Source organism: Anabrus simplex, chromosome X, assembly GCF_040414725.1.
Source record: "Anabrus simplex isolate iqAnaSimp1 chromosome X, ASM4041472v1, whole genome shotgun sequence".
NCBI lineage: Eukaryota > Metazoa > Arthropoda > Insecta > Orthoptera > Tettigoniidae > Anabrus > Anabrus simplex.
Window position 1 is genome coordinate 202,298,872 of NC_090279.1, and position 25,755 is coordinate 202,324,626.

Here is a 25,755-nt window from a genome sequence, read left to right on the forward strand (position 1 = left end):
AAAGTGAGGAGCCTGGCACAAGTAAATGGAAGCAAGGTCCGGCTCCATGGCTAAATGGTTAGCGTGCTGGCCTTTGGTGACAAGGATCCCGGGTTCGATTCCCGGCAGGGTCTGGAATTTTAACTATAATTGGTTAATTCCCCTGTCATCTTCATCATCATTTCATCCTCATCACTACGCGCAGGTCGCCTACGGGTGTCGAATCAAAAGACCTGCACCTGGCGAGCCGAAGTTCTCGGACACGTCCCGGCACTAAAATCCATACGCCATTTCATTTCAGTGGAAGCAATGCCACGACTCAGCCTACACTTGAAGTTGAGAGCCCCAGGGGCCTCTTTAAGTCGCCTCTTAGGACAGGCAGGGGATACTGTGGGTGTTATTCTACCGCCCCCACCCAAGGGAGTTCCAAGGTTGAGAATCGCTGTTGTAGAATACGGGCCTTAAAGGTGGACTATTTCGTTCAGTATGCACTTCAAAAGGGCTGTACACTAGAAAACATCGACTACTAACCGACTGAAAATATTTGACCCCGACGTGATTTGAACACGCAACCTTCTGATCTGGAGTCAGACGCGCTACCGTTGCGCCACGGAGTCACGTTACTTGCGAATCTCCAGCAGTTGGTTCAACATCACAGTGGTTAACAGAACCCTGTAGGGAGTAGTCAGTTACTCTCCGCCTTAGAGTCAGCGTAGGACATTTGGTCGGGGATAAAACTGCGAAGGAGAAACATTACCTCGCCGAGGTTCTCAAATAAAAACATTCATTATTTCTATAAAATGTCTTGTAGTTTCGGTGACATGTCTATTACTTCGTTTGACAGAAGGTAGCAAGCCTATCAGGAAGTAAGCTTTTTTTTTTTTTTTTTTTTTTTTTAAGAAGGTTTATGAACGGGATATTCTGAAGACCCTGTTTAAAGCACGTAACTGTCAGTGAAAATGTGTAGTTATATTACTATATTAGGGCACATGATTGCCTTTGAGCCAGTTTTATTTTCCTCCTTTCTTGATCCGTTGAAAAATGATCGTATGGCTTTTAGTGCCGGGATATCGCAGGACGGGTTCGGCTCGCCAGGTGCAGGTCTTTCTATTTGACTCCCGTGGGTAACCTGCGAGTCGTGATGAGGATGAAATGATGATGAAGACAACACATACACCCAGCCTCCGTGCCGTAGGAATTAACCAATTAAGGTTATCGAATCCGGGACCCTCTGAACCGAAGGCCAGTACGCTGACCGTTCATCCGTTTACCGTCCAGGATTGATTTTTTCCTCGGACGCAGCGAGGGTCCCTACCTCTACAGCCTGAACGGCAGTGTCCTGGAACGTGAGTCTTTGGATCGGGGGGTTACAACTGGATAGGAGGACCAGTACCTCGCGCAAACGGTCTCACCTGCTAAGCTGGAGAGGAACCTTGTTGGGGGATGGGGAGATTGGAAGGTATAGACAAGGAAGAGGGAAGAAAGCGGCCGTGGCCTTAAATTAGATACCATCCTGGAGAAGAAGTGGGAAACAATGGAAAACCACTTAGAGGATGGCTGAGATGGGAATCGACACCCCTCCCTCTAATTTGACCTCTCGAGGCTGAGTGAACCACGTTCCAGTCCTCTTACTACTTTTCAACTTTCGTGGCAGAGTCGCGAATGCAACCGGGCCTCGGGTGGGGGCGCTAGTCACACTAACCACTACACCACAGAGGCGGACTCTGTTTATTAACACTACGATATTGTTTCAGAAGTTATTCGAGGGGAGTGTCCGTACGTGGCTACTGCTATGAAGCCAGATTCCGCATTCGGGAGACGAGCGGGCGGGCTGTCCGTAGTTTCCTATTTTCTCTTCCAGGCAAATACCGGGACAGTCCGGCTCCATGGCTAAATGGTTAGCGTGCTGCCCTTTGGTCACAGGGGTCTCGGGTTCGTTTCCCGGCAGGGTCGGGAATTTTAACCATCATTGGTTAATTTCTCTGGCACGGGGACCGGGTGTATGTGTTGTCTTCATCATCATTTCATCCTCATCACGACGCGCGGGTCGCCTACGGGTGTCAAATCGAAAGAGCTGCACCTGGCGAGCTTAAAGCTGCGTTTACACTAGCGAAACTCCCTCGCGAAAGTCACTCGGGTGAAATTTACTCGCTTCGAGGGTAATTTCGCACTACCCAAAACAGAGCGCAATTCACAGCGAAAAATAGCGCGAGTAGGGCGAGCCGCCTTCGACAAGCCTGAACGCTTCTGTTCTTGTTTTGCAGCCAACATGGAAACTTGTTTTGTCCCTCCAGCCGCTGCAGCAGCGTTTTCCATATCAATGTCATTTTTGATCAAGAAAGGGAAGAACAAAAATCGGCGCCCTCGACGATAGTGGAGCAAACAATTATTCCTTGGAAGAAGCCAATATGGAAACAGCCTTATGAGAGAAATGGTACAGGAAACCATTGATGATACAATTAGGAACTTTGTCCGCATGAGTACCCAAGATTTTGAACAACCCGTTTCACTGATCAGTCAAAAAGTTGAAGAACAAGACACAACATTCAGAGAAGCAGTAACAGTGAGAGAAAGGTTGGCTGTCACACTGCGTTTCTTAGCAACTGGTGATTCGTACACAAGTTTGCAGTATTCATTAAAATATCGAAGTGCACAATATCAAAAATCGTCCCAGAAGTTTGTGATGTGTTGATTGAAACACTTCAGGATTATGTGAAGGTAAGGATAATAATTAATCGCATTTAAAACAGTAAATCGACTCGGTATTATATATTTTTAAAAAGTCAAATGAACAAATAGGAATGCTAATGATTAAAATCACAACATTAATTCAATTTAGAAATACATTTCGTATCCAAACCGTACCCATTTAGAAAATAGCGTTTGATATATTTGTTAATTGTTGTGAATCAATACAAAAAATGGGTGAAAATGTAAAGAAATGGAAGAAAAATAAATCACAAACCAAGTAAAATTAGTCACAAGCGCAATAGCCCATCTAAATATGACGAATCCAAATGTTCAGGGCTTGGGCCTTCTGAATGTGGTGTTGTCTGCCCACTAGTGGAAGTTCTTTACAATGAGCCAAGAATGTTTCAAAATAGGTACCGGTAGGTTCAAAAAAGTAATGAAATGACGCAATTTTGCATTTAAATCAATAGTAATAGCTTACCTGATCCAGTGAGTCTGCTCTTATTTTCTTTCGATCTTTCACTTCGATATGATCCCAGTAGCGCTTTCATCTTCGCTTTCACTGTAAAGATAGGAAAGTTTAGTTGAGAACTAATTTCCTTCCGCGCATCTTATCTTTTATTGCGATTGAAATAGATTTTGTTTTTCGGATTCCATATAAAATCTCTATTTTTGTAGAGCTCGATGAGCTGCAAGCACTGTTCTTGATTCATCCCTCGCGCAACTACGGGGACCACGTTTACACTGAGAGAAATTCGATGAGCGAAACCCTTTGATGCGCGGACAAAAACCGACTGACCTCCGGCTCGCAGCGAGGGCACTCACTCCGCAATTACTCAGGGGTGAGGGAGCGTCTACAATAGGCGCAATTCCCTCCCGAAATAATTTCGCGAGGAAATTGCGCTTAGTGTAAACGCAGCTTAACATGCCCTCGGACACTCCTGGCACTAAAAGCCATACGCCATTTCATTTTTTCACCGGGGGCAGTTCCTATTATGTCACAACCGATTCTTTCCAGCTGGTGGTGATGGTGTACAACTGGGACACCATACTCTAAAATGGTAGGGGTCCAACACTTCAAAATAAAGGATGTATCGGCCAAAGATAGACAAGTTCTACGAAGGGCGTGAAATAAAGGACTCCCTAGGCCACGACACCTCATACCGTCGGGATCGGAAAAGAACAAGAGTTCACCATGGGAGGTCGATAGGACAGATGAAAGTGAGAACTGGTGGCATTGTTTTTAAGACGAAGTACAACTGAATACATTTTTTAATTTTTTTTTACAATTTTTTTTACGTCGCAGCGCCAACGGTGATGGTTGGAGTAGGCCCTACATGAATATGAAACAGAAGAAGTGGAAAAAGTGTTTTGTACAATTGAAAAATATAGTACTGTACAACTTTTGTTAATGTATTATATAACATGTAGTGTATTCGATTTTTTAGTTTTTTTTCGGATTATCCTGATTTTCGATCTTCCGGATCAGTTCCGGTCCCACTTAAAATCCGGATAAACGAGGTTCTTGTGTACTTGCTGTGGCGCTGTACAATTCGGTTAGCCGCGACGAGCGACATTTTGTGCCCGTTTGCGCTAAATATTTTTCATAATCATCATCATCATCATCATCTGTTTACCCTCCAGGTTCGGCTTTTCCCTCGGACACAGCGAGGGATCCCACCTCTACCGCCTCAAGGGCAGTGTCCTGGAGCTTCAGACTCTTGGTCGGGGATACAACTGGGGAGAATGACCAGTACCTCGCCCAGGCGGCCTCACCTGCTATGCTGAACAGGGGCCTTGCAGGTGGATGGGAAGATTGGAAGGGATGGACAAGGAAGATGGAAGAAAGCTGCCGTGGCCTTAAGTTAGGAACCATCCCGGCATTTGCCTGGAGGAGAAGTGGGAAACCATGGAAAACCACTTCCGGGATGGCTGACGTGGGAATCGAACCCACCTCTACTCAGTTGACCTCCCGAGGCTGAGTGGACCCCGTTCCAGCCCTCATACCACTTTTCAAATTTCGTGGCAAAGCCGGGAATCGAACCCGGGCCTCCGGGGGTGGCAGCTAATCACGCTAACCACTACACCACAGAGGCGGACTTCATAATAATAAATTAAATTAAAGGAAGGAATTACCTGAAAAAAAACGAACAGGGTTTGCACATTAAAAAAATCCCGGTTTCAGGCGGCTAAAATGGAATAAAAATTTAATATTTTGCCCAACAAAGTGTGAGGGTAGGGAGAGTGGCCCCCTTCGCTCCCCCCTAATCGCCACTACTGTTGGCAATGATCTGATTGGAACATCTGATGCTGCAGCGTGACGGACAGATAACAACCAGCACCCACTTCCTTCGCGGCTGAGTAACTCGGTTACGAGACAGAACAACAAATTACTCACTGACATTATGATAACGACCATACAGTCACACAGTGAAGAAGAAACTTCCGTCCGTACAGCAAGTGTCTCATTCCCACGTCCGGTTTGATAACCTACGAGTATAGTGCTCGTCACGTAAGGCAAATATCACCGCCCTATTCTCTCTTTTTTTTTAATGGCTCATCACTATGGACCGGATGTTTATAACCTAAAATGTCAGAAATATGCAAGCATTTATGGCTTAAACTGTATTAAAATATGACAATAAATATGACTTCATAATTGTTAGTAACATTTTTGAAATCTTGCCGCTGTTTTTAAGTTAACATTATATTGAAAATATACTTTTATAATCTAGCACATTTCATCATCATCATCATCATCATCTGTTTAACCTCCAGGGTCGGCTTTTCCCTCGGACTTAGCGAGGGATCCCACCTCTACCGCCTCAAGGGCAGTGTCCTGGAGCTTCAGACTCTGGGTCGGGGGATACAACTGGGGAGAATGACCAGTACCTCTCTCAGGCGGACTCACATGCTATGCTGAACAGGGGCCTTGTGGGGGACGGGAAGATTGGAAGGGATAGACAAGGAAGAGTGAAGGAAGCGATTTTGTTCCCTGGACTTGTCCTGCAATTGTTTAGCACAGAAGATCATGTCGACATTACAATTGATTAGGTCTAAAGTCACATTGTGTCTCTGGTAGGTTGAGCTTACTACCGGCTTAACATTACAAATGATAAAGTAAAGTTAAAACATGACTACAACAACACGAATACAACAAGCAATTTCAAGGAAAGAATATATTACAAGAAATACTGCTAGTTTAACATTCTAAATCCAGCAGAATATCACAAATTCAGTGTACGTCATTTATAACTTTTACTTTTCACTTTACTCTAGCACTAATGATCTTCTTAAAACGTTTTGATACCGGAAGGGAATCTATCAAAGACTGCTGCGGTAATTTATTCCAATGCCTTATGGTCCTGTTTACGAAGGAAAACTTGCGCATATCCGTATGCTGGTTTCTGGCCCTGCATTTCTCGACAAATACGAGGGAGGTCCCAACCTATTCCTAAAATACTACTCCAGGCAGCCCTTCCCGTGCAGCTCTTATAAAGAACACACAGACGAACTCAAGTTCTTCTAGATTCAAGATTTTTCCAATTAATGGCATTTCTGTCCGCCTCTGTGGTGTAATAGTTAGTGTGATTAGCTGCCACCCCCGGAGGCCCGGGTTAGATTCCCGGCTCTGCCACGAAATTTGAAAAGTGGTACGAGGGCTGGAACGGGGTCCACTCAGCCTCGGGAGGTCAACTGAGTAGAGATGGGTTCGATTCCCATCTCAGCCATCCTGGAAGTGGTTTTCAGTGGTTTCCCACTTCTCCTCCAGGCAAATGTCGGGATGGTACCTAACTTAAGGCCACGGCTGCTTCCTTCCCTCTTCCTTGTCTAACCCTTCCAATCTTCCCATCCCCCTGCAAAGCCCCTGTTCAACATAGCAGGTGAGGCCGCCTGTTCATCCTCCCCAGTTGTATCCCCCCGACCCACAGTCTGAAGTTCCAGGACACTGCCCTTGAGGCGGTAGAGGTGAGATCCCACGCTGAGTCCGAGGGAAAAACCGACCCTGGAGAGTAAACAGATTAAGAAAGAAAGAATGGCATTCCTCCTACTCCCGTTCAAAAACGCACCGCTCTTCTTGGAACTTTTTCTAGGGAATTTATTAAACGTACCCTGTACGATCCCAGCACGCAGACCCATATTCCAGAATCGGTCTCTCCAAAAATGTATAAAAGACCAAGTGAGCGAAGTTAGATGAAAGCGGCTATGTTTGAGAGTAAACCACGTGATATGGGTTAACGATTATATAAATCTAACGATTGGGACAGTTTCTGTTTCAATTAATTTCCCTCAGAACTGGCAGAACATTTTTACCCTGACAGGAATATGATGTATGAAGTCTTAAAAACTAGCCGCCCCCGGGTGGGCTCGAACCACCAACCTTTCGGTTAACAGCCGAACGCGCTAGCCGATTGCGCCACGGAGGCCTGTCCACGCGTCACGTGACGTGTCTGAGCGGTTTTCGCCGATTCGGCGGCAACACGTGGCTGTGATTGCTGACGCGACCCTGACAGAGATTATTTATTGCCGGAAGAGTTTATAATTATTTTGTGACTGATTCATTTAGCTTGAAAGAGAATAAATAATAAAAGAAAGAATCGACGAATGAGATTCCCTCCTATTGTGAGTGATGGAGTAACAGAAGGCCAGTTTTATACGAGCAAGAACCGCTCTTTTATTTCACCCTGATGTCAAACGCTTGTTTCGACGAGTTAATTTGGTAAATACAAAAATAACAAAGAAAAATATTCGTATGAGAACCAGTATACTCCCAGAGGAAAAAATGGGTTTTAACTCTCAGGTAAAGAGGGAAAAATAACCCACACACTTGTATTTTAAAATGGATTTAATTTTATTTATTTTTAATCAATAATCAAATACCGAATAGCGCTTGCCAAACAGGCGTTTAGTAATAATCAGTAGCGGCGATTGGGAATTAGAAGTGGGCGGGGGCAAAAACTATACAAACAGAAAGTAGCCGGGTTGTGGGACAAAGCGGGCGGGGAGGAGATTATACATATCAAAACTGAACAAAAAAGCTACAAAATTGTGAGTTTTTGATGCTCTTTGAGCGAATTTCGACAGAGTTTACAAACGTTAAGTGCGGCAATAATAGGTTTTTCCATTTATTAATTTATGGAGATGAGGAATGAAAATTACAGTAGGTCTCTGTCAAATAATATTCCAAGATGATTCACCTCATTTACCTGTCATAGATCATTAACCCCTATTTTGCAAGCCAAAGAATAAGGATTTTTCTTCGTGTGAAATAGACATTGAAATTCATTTAGAGATGTTTAAGTTACATACCAGTGTAACACGTTGTTCAAGTCGAGCTGTAAGAGCTCTCAATCACTATTTGAAGAAATACATTCTAATATCTTACAGTCATCAGCATATAATAGATATGATCGATGTGCCAGCACTAATACAATCATTACGCTGCTAGAGATTGTATGACTTTTAGCCGTAAGAAGAGGCATGTAAGTCTATCTCGCCCTCCATTGTCCTTGAATATTTCTCCAACTAATGGGTCATTAGACCTCTATTATCACGTATGTATTATGAAGGCCAAACCCTCTTACGTACGTAACTTCCGGCAGTCTGACTCATGCAGGTGCGAAAGTTCGGCTTCACATTATGTAGGGTTTTTACGGTGACTCCGCCGCCATCAGTGCATACAGTTTGTAACTCAAAATTTACAACGATCTGGTTCTTCACATGGACTAGAATTGAACATTTTTACGTAATCCAGTAATGTATTTATAGTGCTTTACTTTATTATCTCAGCAGAAACTATCGGTTAAAATCTTATGCTTTTAAACGTGAAGAATTGTTTTCTTCATTTCAAGCACTAACCCATTTAAAACTTGAAAACATCAAGAGAAACTGATTTATAAACGATGGCGAATTATAAAAAGGGGAAAACACTTAGGTCCGTCTCTATGATGAAGTGGTTAGTGCGATTAGCTGCCAACGCCCAGAGGCCCGGGCTCGATTCACGGCTCTGCCACGAAATTTGAAAAGTGGTACGAAGACTGGAAGGAAGTCAACTGAGTAGAGGGTTTTCTATTCCCGCCTCAGCCATCCTCGAAGTGATTTTCCGCACTTTCCCACTTCACCATGCAAATACCGGGATGGTACCTAACTTAAGGCCACGGTCGCTTCCTTCCCTCTTCCTTGCCTATAATCCATGAATGGAAGGGCAATTGAAGCATTGATATTATTTCCATATGGAACTTTTTTTTTTTAATATCAGCTTGATCATTACCGGTGTTGTTGGAATGTCCGTTTATCCATTTGTTAGAGTTATATCATAGCCAATTTTTCTAATTCGAACAATAGTAATCTCATGTTGCATATACACCCATTTTGATATGATTTATGTGTCATTAAGCTGTGAAGTACACTTAAGGAATCTGTAAAAATGATGGCCTCTGGGATATGGTGATGTTTTATGCAGAGTGTAGCCCTCCTTACAGCAAAAGCCTCTGCAGTAAATATTGAGGTATTTTTAGGAAGGATGTATTGTTCACTGACGTTACGATTCGGGATGCAATATGCTGCACCTGTGCCTTCGTTACGTTTAGATCAATCGGTATATACACAGTTCAAAAAAAAAAAAAATAGGGGAACATGTTTTGTAACGTTTGGTATGTGAACGTTAATTTGGTAGACGGGGTTCCAATGGCGGTACAGCATACCTTGAGACCTTAGCTACTCAGGGTATGTCAAATCGACGTTATACTCCATCTGTAAGCGTAGTCATGCATTAAACTGTCAGGTGACCCCTCAAAACAAAGTGAATTGCGGTGCGTCCGCGTGTCTTTGTGAGGTACACAGACTACTGCGGACATTTGAGCACGTTGTACGTAAACCAGCACATTCCATGTGACATGTTACCGAGATTGAAGTCGCAAGGGCCGTCACTTTGATCCAGGAAGGATGGACCTTTGTCGTGTTGCTGTGGATCTCAATGTCTCTCCGTCAGTGATTCAACGCTTGTGGAATCGCTAGAATGAGACAGGCCAGGTCACAAGGAGGAAGAACACATCTCAAGATACGAGGCACACAAGCTTTTTTCACCGTCTGTACAGTGGACTGTCTACTCCCTACCTCATCCCAAATTATTTTTGATTCGGCCGGGTGACGCCGCACCTCTAACATCGCACCCAGCCGACCCAATAAAGCATATCGGCCAGACACCAAGTGGGAAGTCGGCCTCCCCAATATCATGGATTCCTGTGTGATCCTTGACGTTGACCCTGCTCTCCAAGACCACGCCATCCTAACACAACCCCAACGAAAAGGCGTCGCAGCTGACAGCGTCTCCCGAATACTGCAAGACAACGTCCCCACACGTCGTGTTTTTCTTCAACTCTACAGGCCAGGCCACCTTCAACGCATCCTCCCCAACGGAATCTACCTCAACGGCCAGCACCACCGAGTGGAACCATTTCTTCCGTATGTTGACGACGCACCAACCACACTACAGCCATCCCAACAACCGTTATTGTTCCCGTTCTCCCCTCCTCCCATCACCGCCACCACAACCATTACCACTGCCGTTACTACGACCACCACAACATCCACCCATTCTCTTCCTCTGTTCCAATTACAACTGCTGCCACCTGCCATCCTTCTCCACTCATGAGTTCTTCCCTCCATCTCTCCCCCATTTCTGAACAACCCCCGCATAATACCTACCAGCTGAATCATCAGGGTCTACAAACGCAGCACCGCTTTCGTTATCTCCACCTGCCGATGAACTAGCAGCCTCCACACCACCATCGCTGACGCAGCCTCCTTTAACTCGTCACACCATGCACAGCTGTGTGATCCGCGCTGTGGATCCTGCCCTCTCAGAACGGGCCATTCTCCGTCACCTCCAAACTGAAGGTGTCCCAGTCCGTCGCGTCTTCCGAATTAAGAAAGCATCCGGCCCAACCTATATGGTTCGTCTACATGTCCCGAGCGCCGCCGATGCTCAGCACCTAATTACCAACGGAGTTTACATCTATCGCCATCGCCATAAAGTGGAACCCTCCATCTCTCCACCCCAACCTGTTCGCCATCCCAACAACAATTCTCATCGTCGCACCCGGCCAGCCACTTCTTTTCAACCTCGCCAATTCGTCAGTCCACCCCTTCCCCCCACTTAGTTACGTCCGCTATCCACCTTCGACGCTTGAAATCCTACGATCCTTAACATCTTCCATCCTCAATATCACAACGTCGCTGCATCTCCCAACCCTCCATTTGCATCCTGGTACCCTGCTCTAAAACTTCACTCCCAAGCAAACCCTTTCTTCTTCCTGTCACTGCAGTCATTCCCCCTCATTCAATCTGTCAAATCGATTATCCACCTTCTTCATTTACCGCATCACTCAGTTATCTTCACCTCTCATGGCCCGAGAGATTGCGTAACGATCTAGGGGGCCCGCCCCGCCCTCCGGGCGGGGAATTAAAACATTTTCGTCGTCGTCACAAGGAGGGTTGGACAAGGTCGTGGACGCATGAAAACCGCACAGGATGACCGATATCTGACCATCAGTGCGTTGCGGCGTCGTTCAGCAACTGCCAGAGATCTGTAACAAGACCTCATGAGGGACACTGGAGTCACGGTGTCTGACCAGACAGTAAGGAAGAAGCTAAGAGAAGTGTCCTTACGACCCAGACATCCTATTCGAGTGCCTCGTTTAACGCAGCAACATCGCGCAGCTCGGCTTTGCCCGTACCCACGTCAACTGGCAACTTCGCTAATTGAGACCTGTGTTGTTCACAGACGAGTCCAGAATCCCCCTGACACAGCGTGATGGACGTCATCGTGTATGGAGACGTCGTGGTGAGCAGTACATGCCAAACGTAGTCCAGGAAGGCGACCGATTCGGAAAGGATTCTGTGATGTGTGCGGTAGCATCAGTATTGATGGGCGTACGGATATCGCCGTCGTCCTCGGTAATCTTACCGCTGCGGGGTACATCGAGCAAATACTGCTACAGCATGTGTTGGTTGCTCCATATGGTGTTGGCCCTGAATTCGTACTCATGCACGACAATGCCAGGGCTCATGTAGCGCGCATCACCAGAGCTGTCTTGCGAGAACTGGACATTCAAGAGATGGAACGGCCGACCAGTGAGTCCCGACCTTAATATCATCGAACATGTGTGGGATAGGCTTGACAGAAGTGTTCGTGGGCGTCCTGTATCACCACAGACTTTCCAAGACCTCGAACAGGCTCTCATTGAAGAATGGGACCTGATACCGCAACGTGACCTCCGTCGACTTATACGGAGCATGCCACGTAGGTGCCAAGCTGTGATAAATGCTCGTGGAGGACATACACCACACTGAAGCTCTCTAACTGTGATATAAGTCCACCATGGAAGACTGTTATCACTTTGTTTTCGCCCCCTATTTGGACATTTCTGTTTGTGTTCTAAAAATGAACGCGAATCCATCGATGTTCTTTTGTGTAACTTACTTCAACGGTAAAGAATAAAGGTTTAGTTGGCAATATACCTGGGTGTGAGGTATTGTTTTGTGGAGCATGGCCTACGTTCAAAAACATGTTCCCCTAATTTTTTTAAAATGTGTATTATGGTTGTGGGTTACTGTAGTCACGTCCTAGTTCGTGAACCATGGGCAACGGCTGAGTGGCCTAGTAAGTGGTCCTGAGAGTCGGGATACCAGTTGCTATGGAATGGGAGTGGGCATCTCGGACATATTCTGAGTCGTGGCCCTCCTTGTGCTCAGGCGGCTAGGACTATACAATTCACCGGTGGTCCATAACCCGTTAGAGGAGAGATCCTCACTTGGACTATGTGCAAGTAGGGCAGCATCCTGCTTCATAAATTTACCGAGCTCAGAACACTTTAAGCAAGCCTCGGACCTATGGGAGTAATGGAGTCCCACTCCCATTTGACAGGCGAGGGACTCCTTTGAAACAACTTGGCGAACGAAATGGAATTCGATGGGGAGCTATCAATATTAATGGGGCTTATGGAAGAAAGAAGGTAGAACTGGCTGAGTCAGCAAAAAGGATGCATCTGGATGTGCTAGGAGTAAGTGATATTCGGGTAAGGGGAGATAATGAGGAAGAGATAGGAGATTATAAAGTGTACTTGACGGGTGTTAGAAAGGGAAGGGCAGAGTCTGGGGTAGGGCTCTTTGTCAGGAATACCATTGCACGCAACATAGTTTCTGTTAGGCACGTAAATGAGCGAATGATGTGGGTAGATTTGTCAGTGGGAGGAATTAGGACAAGAATTGTGTCCGTGTATTCACCATGTGAGGGTGCAGATGAGGATGAAGTTGACAAGTTTTATGAAGCATTGAGTGACATCGTGGTCAGGGTCAACAGCAAGGATAGAATAGTGCTAATGGGCGATTTCAATGCGAGAGTTGGGAATAGAACTGAAGGATACGAAAGGGTGATTGGTAAATGTGGGGAAGATATGGAAGCTAATGGGAATGGAAAGCGTTTGCTGGACTTCTGTGCTAGTATGGGTTTAGCTGTTACGAATACATTCTTCAAGCATAAGGCTATTCACCGCTACACATGGGAGGCCAGGGGTACCAGATCCATAATAGACTATATCTTAACAGACTTTGAATTCAGGAAATCTGTTAGGAACGTACGAGTTTTTCGCGGATTTTTCGATGATACAGACCACTATCTGATCTGTAGTGAACTAAGTATATCTAGGCCTAGGGTAGAGAAAGTGAAATCTGTCTGCAAACGAATAAGAGTAGAAAATCTCCAGGACGAGGAAATTAGACAGAAGTACATGGATATGATTAGTGAGAAGTTTCGAACAGTAGACAGTAAGCAGGTTCAGGATATAGAAAGTGAATGGGTGGCATACAGGGATGCTGTAGTAGAAACAGCAAGGGAATGCCTAGGAACAACTGTGTGTAAAGATGGGAAAAGGCGAACATCTTGGTGGAATGATGAAGTTAGAGCAGCTTGTAAACGTAAAAAGAAGGCTTATCAGAAATGGCTCCAAACAAGGGCCGAGGCAGACAGGGATTTGTACGTAGATGAAAAAAACAGAGCGAAACATATAGTTGTTGAATCCAAAAAGAAGTCATGGGAAGATTTTGGTAATAACCTGGAAAGGCTAGGTCAAGCAGCAGGGAAACCTTTCTGGACAGTAATAAAGAATCTTAGGAAGGGAGGGAAAAAGGAAATGAACAGTGTTTTGAGTAAGTCAGGTGAACTCATAATAGATCCCAGGGAATCACTGGAGAGGTGGAGGGAATATTTTGAACATCTTCTCAATGTAAAAGGAAATCATCCTGGTGGTGTTGCAAACAGCCAAGCTCATGGGGAGGACGAAAATGAGTTTGGTGAAATTATGCTTGAGGAAGTGGAAAGGATAGCAAATAAACTCCATTGTCATAAGGCAGCAGGAATAGATGAAATTAGACCTGAAATGGTGAAGTATAGTGGGAAGGCAGGGATGAAATGGCTTCATAGAGTAGTAAAATTAGCGTGGAGTGTTGGTAAGGTACCTTCAGATTGGACAAAAGCAGTAATTGCATCTATCTATAAGCAAGGGAACAGGAAGGATTGCAACAACTATCGAGGTATCTCATTGATTAGTATACCAGGCAAAGTATTCACTGGCATCTTGGAAGGGAGGGTGCGATCAGTCGTTGAGAGGAAGTTGGATGAAAACCAGTGTGGTTTCAGACCACAGAGAGGCTGTCCGGATCAGATTTTCAGTATGCGCCAGGTAATTGAAAAATGCTACGAGAGGAATAGGCAGTTGTGTTTATGTTTCGTAGATCTAGAGAAAGCATATGACAGGGTACCGAGGGAAAAGATGTTCGCCATACTGGGGGACTGTGGAATTAAAGGTAGATTATTAAAATCAATCAAAGGCATTTATGTTGACAATTGGGCTTCAGTGAGAATTGATGGTAGAATGAGTTCTTGGTTCAGGGTACTTACAGGAGTTAGACAAGGCTGTAATCTTTCACCTTTGCTGTTCGTAGTTTACATGGATCATCTGCTGAAAGGTACAAAATGGCAGGGAGGGATTCAGTTAGGTGGAAATGTAGTAAGCAGTTTGGCCTATGCTGACGACTTGGTCTTAATGGCAGACTGCGCCGAAAGCCTGCAGTCTAATATCTTGGAACTTGAAAATAGGTGCAATGAGTATGGTATGAAAATTAGCCTCTCGAAGACTAAATTGATGTCAGTAGGTAAGAAATTCAACAGAATTGAATGTCAGATTGGTGATACAAACCTAGAACAGGTCAATAATTTCAAGTATTTAGGTTGTGTGTTCTCCCAGGATGGTAATATAGTAAGTGAGATTGAATCAAGGTGTAGTAAAGCTAATGCAGTGAGCTCGCAGCTGCGATCAGCAGTATTCTGTAAGAAGGAAGTCAGCTCCCAGACGAAACTATCTTTACATCGGTCTGTTTTCAGACCAACTTTGCTTCACGGGAGCGAAAGCTGGGTGGACTCAGGATACCTTATTCATAAGTTAGAAGTAACAGACATGAAAGTAGCAAGAATGATTGTTGGTACAAACAGGTGGGAACAATGGCAGGAGGGTACTCGGAATGAGGAGATAAAGGCTAATTTAGGAATGAACTCGATGGATGAAGCTGTACGCATAAACCGGCTTCGGCAGTGGGGTCATGTGAGGCGAATGGAGGAGGATAGGTTACCTAGGAGAATAATGGACTCTGTTATGGAGGGTAAGAGAAGTAGAGGGAGACCAAGACGACGATGGTTAGACTCTGTTTCTAACGATTTAAAGATAAGAGGTATAGAACTAAATGAGGCCACAACACTAGTTGCAAATCGAGGATTGTGGCGACGTTTAGTAAATTCTCAGAGGCTTGCAGACTGAACGCTGAAAGGCATAACAGTCTATAATGATAATGTATGTATGTATGTGTGTATGTATGTATGTATGTATGTATGTATGTATGTATGTATGTATGTATGTATGTATGTATGTATGTGTATTATGGGCAGTGTTGCCAACTCAGCGGATTTTCCGCCTAAGGAACAGCGGATAAAATTTCCATTTAGCGGACAGCGGATTTTTTGACGGATTTTCAAATTTCTTTTAGCTATTTTCAGCGGTAACAATATCACATTTCATCACCAGGAGAAAGAAATAATACAGATCTTACTAATGAAAACAGAAATGAAAGTGCGATAACATTCAAAATAGATTTGAAAATTTCCGTATGTGCTTTACTGCTCTGAACTGTCAGCATATATTTTGAAAAAGGATAGTACTATGTGGCTTTATATGAAACCACATGACCTCAGCCTGCTGCAGAGCATTCAGTGCGGGGAGGAGAAGATGAACTACTGTTCTGAAACTGGTGAGTGTTGAATTAATCGCTTTTATTGAAACAGCTGTTGGGTATATGCTAGTTTGCTTCAGTTCAAAATTTAGCGGATTTTCAACTAAAATTTAGCGGAGAAAAGATTTGTGGGTTGGCAACACTGATTATGGGATTAGAGTTGAGATTATGTAGCCTATTGCCATTTTAACTGCTGGGTTAGGCATGTCGGAAATTTGCATTGTACTGTTGTTAAAGGAAATGTGTTGGGTCGCAATAATATTAGATTTGTAATGCATAACGTTATATGGTATTGTATTGTGCAGAAGCGAAATACTTTGTTGAATACTATTTTGAAACTGTCTTGTTAGCTGAAAGGCTGTTAAGAGTGCAGGCTTCCGTGAGTGTTGTTGAGTACCTACGCTGTCTATATTCCGCCAGTAGTTGTATATTAGGTAGTAGCCTATAGGATGTCTGGCTAGAGCCATTCTTTGATGTAAATATTTTGAAGCTAAATATAACCAAATAAAATAGAGACAATACGCGACTCTTGCAGATTTAGCCTTGTTAAAATGGGAGACAATTCGACGGTGGCGCTCCTAGTGACTTGACCTGAAAAGTCGCGCTAAATTCAAATATGAATGGAAATGCATATACGAAAATGGATAAATAAATTACGTCTAGAAATAAAGTATTATTGAGATATTAACTTCGAAGTTGCTAAAGCAATTCTGGATAAATGAATGAAGAATTACTGAAAAGGTTATTATTTAGAGACTGAAATTAGACATATAAACAAGATGTGAAATGGACTGCTGTGAAATGGGTTGAACCTTCATTTATGCATTACGTTTTTTGCTTTAGCATTCCTGCCTGAACGTTTACGATTAAAGTTGTCTTTTTTCTCATTTTAAAACATTGTATCATCACATTAAGATACTTGTCAATAAAAATATCGGCACATTCCTTACACACATGATGCAATGAATTACCATTTAAAAGCTGGAAAATTTTCCTCTTAACATGAAGCCTACTAACAGAAAGAAAACTATAAAATCCCGGCTTTAATCTGAGAAGATGGATAAAAGAAAGAAAAGTATGAAAATGTTGTCTATAGTGATGTTTTGAGGAATATTTACGTACAATTAGAGTAACAAATGTAACATACCCTTGGCTGTATTGTCGAGGATTTTTAAAGTCGCTGGCCTGGAAATGATCTGAACAGATAATTCTTATATAAGCGTAACGTCCCTTCTTTCTTGTACACCTTATCCAAATCACTTCTGTGACCTTTCAAAACCCACAGATCACACCTACAACATCACATCGGTATTGAAGGTTAACTGCAGCACTATACAATAAAATATGCGTTTTATATTTTAAGCCAGTTAAAATATGGGTCGAGCAGGTCAGAAAATTATGAAGTTCTACAAAAATATCTTTGTCACTAGAAGAATATATATGCAAACACAATATTACTTACATTTTCTTGTCACGAGGGTAGCGAAAGAATGACCGCGCATTCTTCTCTACTTCATAGTTACTGCAGCCAAACACAGTACATACCTTTCCCCTCATGTTGAGAGGAGATATCAAGGAAAGATGCACGCTACTATTTAATTATGTCAACTCACTGAAAGCGCATAAATAACACCAAAAACTTCACACACAAATACACAAATACACGTGCTCTTATGGCAGAATCAGTAGTTCACAGGTCTACACGCTAGAGAGAGCTCTAATAGTTGTCCCTCGATATCTCGCTGAGTGTCGCGTATTGTCTCTACTGTATTTGATATAACCTTCGACAGCTTGGAGGCATGTCGCATGTTTCGACAAGCAGCGCGTTAATCGGGGTAGAGTTTAATGCCCCAATACATATTGAATTACATTGAGCTTTTAATGAGAGTTGAGGATGCAATATCGAAATAAAAGGATCCGTAATCTAAGTGCGATTGTATGGTACAGTATACCTGTGAAGTTGTAAAGCTCTTACTGGGTCAGCACCACATACGCTATAGGGCCTACGTCGAATTATCATTTTTAATATATGTATTGGTAAATGTTTGCGTTTTCTTCTTTAATAGGTGTTCAAAATGTGCTTAACTATATGTTTATTCCTACAATCGGAATTGTAACATTATTGATTCTGAAAGATTCTTTATTATAGTTGCGTTTATGCGTGAAAATCGTGGTCACATTCTTGGTAGGGGATAATTCCAAGCCGTGATTGTTTAACTGCTTTGTTAATGTTAGGTACTTCTGCACTCTTCCCGACATTCGTTATAAGAGTAAATTACTATCACCTGCATACATTAAGATTCTAGCGAATGTTTGACTATGTCTTGTAATTCTTTTAAGTATTTCACTTGGGGTAGAAAATAATTAACTCACGGCCGACTAGATGTCTCACCACGATATATAGCATGCGCGTCGCATCAAGTTGGCCGTGATTAATTGCGTTTGCTCGTTGCCTACGAGATCGGTTCGCTTTGCTTCACTGCCACCATGCTGCGCATCGTTGCAGCCAGTTGAAACGTAGCCCGCTAGATAGCAAGACAATCGTAAGTCAGGCCAAGGTCAGTCTAGGGAGGTCAAGACACGAATGTTGGTGTTCTGTGAATGTTACTAATGGAGCCGCCATGTTGAGTCTGTAAGTGAGCGTAACCAAAGGCGAGTGTATACGAATTTAGAGGATTGTAATAAAAACAAACGAACAACTATTTATCATGTAGAATTAATTGGGCATGCATTGTTCATGTATGTATAACTGTATAAGTCGTAAATGACATGAACACACTCATAGCTATTTGAATAGGAGGATAAATTACTATAACCTAAATATTTTTTTGAATAACAAAAATCTGCAGAAGTGCTGATGTATACTTTTTCACTTCTATATAACTTGGTCATTTTGTGTTTCTAATCAATATCATCTGTCAAAATACGTAAACTCATTGACAGAAACACAGAAATCTGTACAGTACCTCTGTTATGTATTATGATTACATGAAATATTGAACTTAAAGTACTTAAAGACAGCTATAGTAAATTACCTTCAGCATTTCCTTTATTAAGAAAGTAGTTACCGGTACTGCGATTCTGAAAGGTTACTTCAGCATACTGTCGAACACTAAATGCCTCTTGTGAGTGCATTAAATGCTGTTCGCTAACTGTTGTTATACATTTACGTGGTAAATTGTTTGGTTTTGGGGCAAAAATACTCTTCTCACGCATAAAATGAGTGATGTTCTTAGCTGCTCTAACTATTTTATGGATAACCCATGCAGTGGTGGTGGTGATTATTGTTTTAAGAGGAAGTGCAACTGGGAAACAATCCGCTATTAACACTAATCAGAGGGAAACATTTGAACGGATCCGACACTTCGAAAAATAGAGGTATCGGCGAAAGAAAAAGGTCACGAAGTTCGTGAAAATGAAAGTCTCCCAAGGCCTTGACTGCTCTAATACCGTCGGGGAAGGAAAATAACAAGAGTTGACCAAGGGAGGTCGGATACGATAGAAAAAGTGAGGAGTCTGGCACAATTAAGTGGAAGGAATGCCAGGACTCAGCTAAGGGACCCGTGATCGCCAACCCACGCTCCCAAGTCAACAGTCTCTGGGACTCCCTTTAGTCACCTATTACGACAGGCAGGGGCTACCGTGGATGTATTATACCATCCCCACAAAATGGTTCATAGCCGACATCTGCATTATGTTTACGTCAACATCATTTGAAAAAGGGTGATCATAACTTGTAGGGCTATAGTCTTCACATGGCTTTTGGGGAATATTTATAAGTACACTGATTGACAGAGCAAATGCAACACCAAGAAGGAGTGGTCAGAACTTTATGCCAATTGCAGGGTAGACTGACGTCACTGAGGTATGCTCATGATGTGAAATGCGCCGCTGTGCTGCGCACGTAGCGAACGATAAATGGGACACGGCGTTGGCGAATGGCCCACTTCGTACCATGATTTCTCAGCCGACAGTCATTGTAGAACGTGTTGTCGTGTGCCACAGGACACGTGTATAGCTAAGAATGCCAGGCCGCCGTCAACGGAGGCATTTCCAGCAGACAGACGACTTTACGAGGGGTATGGTGATCGGGCTGAGAAGGGCAGGTTGGTCGCTTCGTCAAATCGCAGCCGATACCCATAGGGATGTGTCCACGGTGCAGCGCCTGTGGCGAAGATGGTTGGCGCAGGGACATGTGGCACGTGCGAGGGGTCCAGGCGCAGCCCGAGTGACGTCAGCACGCGAGGATCGGCGCATCCGCCGCCAAGCGGTGGCAGCCCCGCACGCCACGTCAACCGCCGTTCTTCAGCATGTGCAAGACACCCTGGCTGTTCCAAAATCGACCAGAACAATTTCCCGTCGATTGGTAGAAGGAGGCCTGCACGCCCAGCGTCCGCTCAGAAGACTACCATTGACTCCACAGCATAGACGTGCACGCCTGGCATGGTGCCGGGCTGGAGCGACTTGGATGAGGGAATGGCGGAACGTCGTGTTCTCCGATGAGTCACGCTTCTGTTCTGTCAGTGATAGTCACCGCAGACGAGTGTGGCGTCGGCGTGGAGAAAGGTCAAATCCGGCAGTAACTGTGGAGCTCCCTACCGCTAGACAACGCGGCATCATGGTTTGGGGCGCTATTGCGTATGATTCCACGTCACCTCTAGTGCGTATTCAAGGCACGTTAAATGCCCACCGCTACGTGCAGCATGTGCTGCGGCCGGTGGCACTCCCGTACCTTCAGGGGCTGCCCAATGCTCTGTTTCAGCAGGATAATGCCCGCCCACACACTGCTCGCATCTCCCAACAGGCTCTACGAGGTGTACAGATGCTTCCGTGACCAGCGTACTCTCCGGATCTCTCACCAATCGAACACGTGTGGGATCTCATTGGACGCCGTTTGCAAACTCTGCCCCAGCCTCGTACGGACGACCAACTGTGGCAAATGGTTGACAGAGAATGGAGAACCATCCCTCAGGACACCATCCGCACTCTTATTGACTCTGTACCTCGACGTGTTTCTGCGTGCATCGCTGCTCGCGGTGGTCCTACATCCTACTGAGTCGATGCCGTGTGCATTGTGTAACCTGCATATCGGTTTGAAATAAACATCAATTATTCGTCCGTGCCGTCTCTGTTTTTTCCCCAACTTTCATCCCTTTCGAACCACTCCTCCTTGGTGTTGCATTTGCTCTGTCAGTCAGTGTAATAGTCATCAACAGAAGGAGAAGAAGAATACCGAGCAAGTGACTGTGCGGCTTGGGTCACGTAGCTATCGATCGGGAGATGGTGGGTTCGACCCCACTGTTGGGAGACCTGAGGATGGTTTTCCGTGCCTTCTCAGTTGTTCACACCAGGCAAATGCTTGGGCTGTTTCTTAATTACGAGGTTACGGTCACTTCCTTTCCACTCCTAGCCCTTTCCTATCCAATCGTCAACATAGGATGTATCTGTGTCGGTACGACGTAAAGCAGATTGTAAAAAGAGAAGAAGAATACTTCGGCATTATGTGAACATTGGGCTACACACATCAGTCGAATCACATGTCTCACTTTTGTAGGAGTGGCATATCACTCGTAGTAGATAACAGCGAACCTGTTTGTATAGGCTTTCATAATCTTTACCCCTGTGGGTGAGAGCGATAGAATAACGCCCACGCTATCCTCTGTCTGCCCTAAGTGGTGACTAAAAGGGGCCCCAGTGTCTCTTAATTTGGAAGCCCGGATTAGCGACTACGGGGTCCTTAACTGAGTCTCGACATTTTTCTGTCATTTAGCCTACTTGTTCTTACTTTAATTTTTCCTAAACAACCTCCCTTGCGTAGTTAACTCGAAAAAGGAAAAAACGATTAATATTATTATACAGTTCCTATTATCTTTGCTGCTTCTTTTAAAAATATCATTGTTTGGAAGCTTTCCTATAGTATTTTAAAGACTTGGGTGGATTCGAAACATTTTTGGGATGGAATTCCACTAGAGATTTTCTGTCCATCTACACTCTTCTGTTCAAACTGCGATTCATCAAAATGATATCAGAAGAAAATACATAATGGAACACACAAATGCAAAAATCGTTCAAATAAACATATGATTCTTCAGGAATAATTTCATTTTAATAACTTACTAACTTCGAACAAGACGGAAGTATAAGTGAGTTGCCACTTATCACGTCTGTAATTTTTTTCCGTTTCCACTGAGCTCACCATTGCTTATCACTGGAAAGAGAAAAACTTCAATCCCGCCAGTTCACTTATTCTGACATTTGGTCCAGCGCAGTACACTCATATTTCCCTTAAAATGCAAATATAATTCGCATTATCACATCGGGCTCGTCCACATCATAACGATGCTTAAGACTCAATATGGCCGTCAACGCAAAGGTTTGTGGTAGCGTGACCAGACCTTCCAATATTGACCTTAGTCAGGCGCAAGTTTTACATGATATAAACTACCCTCTTAGGGCGTCACCTTGGCCTTTTGGTTGGAGACCTCCACATGAAAATCATGCTGGTTTTCAGAAGCAGAAATTCCTTCATCGTTAGCCTTGTCTGAACATTGCCCTCTCTTTCAAACTTTTGTGAAATTCTGAAAGTATACAAAGCAGAAAGAGAAACACCTAACAGGCGTATCCTTGCCTACACTGCACTGTGAAGTGTAGACGGATTTATAAATATACGTAGTACAAGTTCTGAGACTTGACGCCTGGAGGATAGGCACCCACGCGACTCTGTATGTTGCACACGATGCCGCATTACATGACGCACACCTACACAGTACAACATCCACCATCAAAGTAGTCGCCGTTGGCCGTTAACCACTTAAACAGAACCACATCCACTCTCAAAATAGTCGGCGTTGGCCGTTATGCACGTTTTCCAACGTTGGTATAGCTGCTGGAAGCACCGCTGAAAGGAAACACCACGTTTCGTCTCGAGTTATTGTCTGGTTGAGAAACGTCGGATCATCGTCAGCACTACTGATGAGGTCAGCACAAATCGTCATGTGATCATCACGTTGGTCTTGCGACAGGATTCGTGGCACACTGCGCTGGTTAACACAAGACATGTTGGGGTCATTCGTGAGAATTTTGTTGTAAGTACCATGGCTGACTCCTATGCTGCTGCGAGATCGTCTACCGATTGGAAGCTGTTAGCACGCACTAACGTTGCAATTTCTTGGATGTTGAGCTCCGTTCGAACTGTTTGTGGCCGACCAGTACGCACATCATCTTCCAAACTGTCCCGTCCTTGCACAAAACGTCGGTTGCCACCTAAACACAACACTGAGACCCAATGCGTCCTCACCCTAAACCTGCAGCATCATTTTAAACGTTTCGGCAGCGGTTGTGCCTAATTTCTGGCAGAACTTGATGTTTGCCCGTTGCTCAAACTGTGACATGTCAAGGTCCGACGGACGCATTCAAATCACCGTTACAACAATGAGCGTACGTCTGCTTCCAGTGCAGTGTCTCTTGCAGGGACGAGAGCAAAGAGGATAGAATAGAGAGACTAACTGACATGGAACCATACCACGGCGCCACCTATGCGCTACAGTGCACCACAGCGCCATCATGCGGTCAGTCTCAGAACTTAATGACTGTTCTACGTATATGTATTTCTAAACTATATTCCATCATGCTGAATCATGGCTCTTCAAATGGGGAAAAACGACGGGTCCACTTTGTGATTGCGATAACGTGCCTCAGACCATCCAACACGTTGCTATGGAGTGTCCAAGAAGAAAGTTCCATGAATCTATCCAAGAAATGCATAGTGCCACTGAAGAAGTAGTGACCAGGCTGCGTACACTGGACACTGTGTTTTAACAAACAAAATATTACCTACAGTCTGACATGTAAATATTTTATATAAGTTTATTGTATGTTTCCTGTGTATCCTTATTTTGTCGTATGAAATAAATAAATAATGCTGAATCATTTGGTAATTTCTGATGAAACTATTGTAAGTTTTTAAATAATAATAATATAATTTCAAAGATGTACTTACTGTTACGAGTTATCCTAGTAAAGTTTACATATTTTTTTATTTTTGCTAAAGTATTCGTCAGTGATATGAATACGGCGTTGAACTTCAGTGAAGCCTTTGCCGTGCAAAGGCATAGGGAATAACGTTAATAACGGAGATAATTAATCAATTTTTGGAATGTTCTTGCTCGTCGAGCAGCGGACATTTATATAAATAAATTATAGTTTAAAATATTGAAAAGTGGGATGAAAAGCGATATGACGGTTCAGAAATTAGGGATGGGGTTCCAAACAGTTCATTCGTATAAACTAGCTCGCGGGCTAGTATGTAGATGCTGCAATAGATGGTGCTTGCGTACTTCTTCGCCCTCGTTTCATACGAATGACAGACCACCCTTATCATAATAAGCCCACCCGACAAAAAATGAGTCACCCAAGTGTGGATACACAGATGGATCGTTAAGCCTGTACAGATGGTACTGCGATGATGCTTGTTGTTTAAAGTGGCCTAATATCTAGGTCATCGGCCCCTAATGGTACGAAATGAGACGAATGTAATGGCAATTTAAAAGTCCAAAATCGTCCACTGACCAGATTTCATAACGTGCTTTGTTTGTTAGGAATGAAACCATACGTTTCAGTGTCGACTTAGTTAAGTGTAACAAAAATGTTTCAGTCTGTCGAACACACTGCAACTGCAATAGAAATTATAACCCTATAAATATACATGTAAAAATACACGCTATTATACAAAGAAGGACATGTTTCGTTCTGGAAGAACATCCTCAGATTATATAAAATCACTTAAAATATGCTTACAAATGTACAGTATTGTTTACGTTGCGTAAACTTGTCAATGATAGAGAGTTTAGTGATAATATGAACAAGTATTGACAATAAATAAATTAAAAAATATTAATATAATGAAAAAACACTTCTGTACGTATCTAGACTGCCGATGCTAAGTCCGTTGTCACCAAACACTATTTCAGGACTGTGGTCGTGGAGAGGCAAACGGAAAGTTTTGGGTAAAGCACACTGCTCGCGGAGAGGGGAGGGTAAGCATGAGAGGGGCCGTATGGGGCGTTGTGGATCCCTCCTATTGAATGTTGAAATCTAGTATACTGTACCGTGAGAGGTGGGGGGAAGAAGTAGGGAGGAGCGAGTGGAGCGCCGTGGAACCTTCTATCAACACTCGAGAGGGGAGAGAAGGTTATTAACCTAGTTCATGTTACATTCCCAGAAACTAGCGTAGAACAATAGTATTACTGACGAAGGGACAGCTTCTAAAGCACAATTCTGAATCCATCATGCTTGTTGTCTAAATGGGTCCAAAATCCAAGGCATCGGCCCCTCGTAAAGGTACTTATCGCTAGACCAGTAGAACCATGGTATTTGTCACGTTGCGGTAGATTCGCGGTATTCCACACATTATGGTACTACTCACAGATAATGTAATACGCACATGTAACACAGACCTATGGTGTTTCTCACATTGCGGTGCCACTTAGAGGCAACGCGAACCTATGGTGTTCCTCACATAGTGGGTACTAATCATAGGCAACGCAGACCCATAGTGCCGCTCATATAGTGATACTAATCACAGGCGACGCCCAGACCCGTGGTGTTTCTCACATAATGGTACTGGAATGAAATGGCGTATGGCTTTTAGTGCCGGGATGTGTCCGAGGACTTCGACTCGCCAGATGAAGATCTTTTGATTTGACTCCCGTAGGCGACCTACGCGTCGTGATGAGGATTACATTG

The 25,755-nt window shown here is 43.8% G+C and overlaps 2 non-coding genes across 2 annotated transcripts; both read right to left on the minus strand.

Moving 5' to 3' along the window:
• Window positions 1-524: 524 nt before the first annotated feature.
• Window positions 525-596, minus strand: TRNAW-CCA (transfer RNA tryptophan (anticodon CCA)). Its single transcript has one exon. It is a non-coding gene; the product is annotated as a tRNA-Trp (tRNA).
• A 6,427-nt stretch (window positions 597-7,023) lies between these two features.
• TRNAN-GUU (transfer RNA asparagine (anticodon GUU)) lies at window positions 7,024-7,097 on the minus strand. Its single transcript has one exon. It is a non-coding gene; the product is annotated as a tRNA-Asn (tRNA).
• Window positions 7,098-25,755: the final 18,658 nt, after the last annotated feature.